The sequence below is a fragment of the Arachis hypogaea genome, chromosome 12, assembly GCF_003086295.3.
Source record: "Arachis hypogaea cultivar Tifrunner chromosome 12, arahy.Tifrunner.gnm2.J5K5, whole genome shotgun sequence".
NCBI lineage: Eukaryota > Viridiplantae > Streptophyta > Magnoliopsida > Fabales > Fabaceae > Arachis > Arachis hypogaea.
In genome coordinates this window covers 41,948,606-41,952,357 of record NC_092047.1, presented here as the reverse complement: position 1 = coordinate 41,952,357, position 3,752 = coordinate 41,948,606, and the positions used below count along the sequence as shown (strand labels likewise).

At 41.6% G+C, this 3,752-nt stretch overlaps 1 non-coding gene across 1 annotated transcript; it reads left to right on the top strand.

Moving 5' to 3' along the window:
- The first annotated feature begins 3,039 nt into the window (after window positions 1-3,039).
- LOC112731430 (small nucleolar RNA R71) lies at window positions 3,040-3,147 on the top strand. Its single transcript, XR_003167208.1, has one exon. It is a non-coding gene; the product is annotated as a small nucleolar RNA R71 (small nucleolar RNA).
- The last annotated feature ends 605 nt before the right edge of the window (window positions 3,148-3,752 follow it).

Here is a 3,752-nt window from a genome sequence, read left to right as displayed (position 1 = left end):
ATTAAGCTAATTTCAAAGATGAATTCGAAATCCATGTACTTCTTATTCTTTTGTTTTTAGAACATTTTTCATTTAAGAAAGGTGTTGGATTCATAGGACATTCATAGCTTTAAAGCATAGACGCTAGACACTAATGATCATGTAATAAGACACAAACATAAACATAAAGCATAGAGAATGAAAACAGAAAAATAAATAGACAATGAGATTAAGGAACGGGTCCACCTTAGTGGGGGTGGTGCCTTCTTCCTCTTGAAGAACCAATGGTGTTCTTGAGCTCCTCTATGTCTCTTCCTTGCCTTTGTTGCTCCTTCCTCATAGCTCTTTGATCTTCTCTGATCTCATGGAGAATGATGAAGTGCTCTTGGTGCTCTACCCTTAGTTGTCCCATGTTGGAACTTAATTCTCCTAGGGAGGTGTTAATTTGCTCCCAATAGTTTTGTGGAGAAAGTGCATCCCCTGAGGCATCTCAGGGATTTCTTGTTCTTGGCCACAACTTCATAGAAGTGGTCTCGATGGACCTTTGAGATGAATCTCTCCATCTCCCATGACTCAGAAGTGGCAGAAATTGCCTCCCCTTTCCTCTTTATAGATGTTTCTCCGGCCTTAGGTGCCATTAATGGTTATGGAAAAAAAAAAGCAATGCTTTTTCCACACCAAACTTAAAATGTTTGCTCGTCCTCGAGCAAAAGAAGAAAGAAGAGAGGAGAAGAAGAAGATAATGGAGGAGATGGAGGGAGGTGAGTGGTTTGGCCATGTGTGGGTGGGTTCGGGAGGGAAGTAGTGGTGGAAGTGTTTGGTGAAGTGGTGATGGGGAAGAGAAGTGGAGGTGATTGGTGAGGGGTATTTAGGGAAGAGTGTTGTGAAAAGGTGAGAGAGAGAGAGAGAGGTGGGGTAGGTGGGGATCCTGTGGGGTCCACAGATCCTGAAGGGTCAAGGATTTATCATCCCTTCTCTATTTAGGCGTGTAAACACCCTTAGAGTGCAATCCTGGCGTTAAACGCCAGATTGCTGCTTGTTTCTGGCGTTTAACGCCAGCTTTTCTCCTTGTTTTGGCGTTAAACGCCAATTCCATGCTCTGTTCTGGCGTTAAACGCCAATCTGGTGCTTGTTTCTGGCGTTTAACGCCAGCTTGATGCTTCTTTCTGGCGTTAAACGCCAGTTTGATGCTTCTTACTGGCGTTTAAATGTCAGTAAGCTCTTCCTCCAGGGTGAGCTGTTTTTAATGCTATTTTTCATTCTGTTTTTGATTTTTTAGTTGTTTTTGTGACTTCACATGATCATCAACCTAAAGAAAACATAAAATAGCAATGGAAAATAAATAGATATAATTAAATAGCATTGGGTTACCTCCTAATAAGCGCTTCTTTAATGTCAATAGCTTGACAATGAGCTCTCATGGAGCCTTACAGATAATTAGAGCAATGTTGGGGCCTCTTAACACCAAACTTAGAGTTTGAATGTGGGGGATTTTGTTTGACTCTGTCTTGAGAGAAGCTTCTCATGCTTCCTCTCCATGGTTACAGAAGGAGAACCTTGAGTCTTAAATACAAGGTAGTCTTCATTCCACTGAAGGACCAACTCTCCTCTGTCAACATCAATCACAGCTTTTGCTGTGGCTAGGAAGGGTCTGCCAAGGATGATGGATTCATCCTCATCCTTCCCAGTATCTAGGATTATGAAATCAGCAGGGATGTAAAGGTATTTGACCTTTACTAGTACGTCCTCTACTAGTCCATAAGCCTGTTTCATTGATTTGTCTACCATCTCCAGTGAGATTCTTGCAGCTTGTACCTCAAAGATTCTCAGTTTCTCTATTACAGAGAGTGGCATGAGGTTTATCCCTGACCCAATGTCACACAGAGCCTTCTCAAAGGTCATGGTGCCTATCGTACAAGGTATGAAGAACTTTTCGGGATCCGGTTTCTTCTAAGGTAATGTTTGCCTCATTAATGTACTCAGTTCATTGGTGAACAAGGGGGGTTCATCCTCCCAAGTCTCATAACCAAATAAACTGGCATTCAAATTCATGATTGCTCCTAGATACTTAGCAACTTGCTCTTCAATGATGTCTTCATCCTCTTCAGAGGAAGAATATTCATCAGAGCTCATGAATGGCAGAAGGAAGTTTAATAGAATCTCTATGGTCTCTGTATGAGCCTCAGATTTCTTTGGTTCCTCAAATGAGAACTCCCTTCTGTTCAGAGGACGTCCCAAGAGGTCTTCCTTACTGGGATTCACGTCCTCCTCCTCCTCTGGGCATTCGGCCACACCAAGTAAGGTTATGGCCTTGGACTCTTTCTTGGGATTTTCTTCTGTATTGCTTGGGAGAGTACTGGGAGGAGTTTCAATAATCTTCTTACTCAGCTGACCCACCTGTGCCTCCAAATTTCTAATGGAGGACCTTGTTTCATTCATGAAACTTAGTATGGTCTTGGATAGATCAGAGACTATGGTTGCCAGGCCAGAATGGCTCTGTTCAGAATTCTCTGTCTGTTGCTGAGAAGATGATGGAAAAGGCTTGCTATAGCTAAACCTATTTCTTCCACCATTATTATTATTATTGAAGCCTTGATTAGGCTTCTGTTGATCCTTCCATAAGAAATTTGGATGATTTCTCCATGAAGGATTATAGGTGTTTCCATAGGGTTCTCCCATGTAATTCACCTCTGCCATTGCAGGGTTCTCAGGATCATAAGCTTCTTCTTCAGAAGATGCCTCTTTAGTACTGTTGGATGTAGCTTGCAATCCATTCAAACTCTAAGAAATCATATTGACTTGCTGAGTCAATATTTTGTTCTGAGCCAATATGGCATTCAGAGTATCAATTTCAAGAACTCCCTTCTTCTGAGGCGTCCCATTGTTCACAGGATTCCTCTCAGAGGTGTACATGAACTAGTTATTTGCAATAATTTCAATGAGTTCTTGAGCTTCTGCAGGGGTTTTCAAGTGAAGGGATTCTCCTGCAAAATGGTCCAATGATATTTTTGACAACTCAGACAGACCATCATAGAATATACTTATGATGCTCCATTCTGGAAGCATGTCAGTAGGACACCTTTTGATCAGTTGCTTATATCTTTCCCAAGCTTCATAGAGGGATTCTCCTTCCTTCTGTCTGAAGATTTTTATTTCCACTCTAAGCTTGCTCATCTTTTAAGGAGGAAAGAATTTGGCCAGAAAAGCACTGACCAGCTTATCCCAAGTGTTCAGGCTATCCTTAGGTTGTGAATCCAACCATGTTCTAGCTTTGTCTCTTACAGCAAAAGGGAAAAGCATGAGCCTGTAGACCTCGGGATCAACTCTATTGGTCTTGACAATGTCACAGATTTGCAAGAATTCAGCTAAAAACTGATGAGGATCTTCCATTGGAAGTCCATGAAACTTGCAGTTCTGCTGCATTAGAGAAACCAATTGAGGCTTAAGCTCAAAATTGTTTGCTCCAATTGCAGGGAGTGAGATGCTTCTTCCATAGAAGTTAGAAGAGGGTGCAATATAGTCACCAAGCATCTTCCTTGCATCTCCACCATTGTTGTTGGGTTTGGCCATATCTCCTTCTTTTTCGAAAATTCCTGTCAGGTTTTCTCCAGAGAGTTGTGCTTTAGCTTCCCTTAGCTTCCTCTTCAGAGTCCTTTCAGGTTCAGGATCAGGTTCAACAAGAATGTTCTTATCCTTGTTCCTGCTCATATGAAAAAGAAGAGAACAGAAAAGAAAATATAGAATCCTCTATGTCATAGTATAGAGATTCTTAT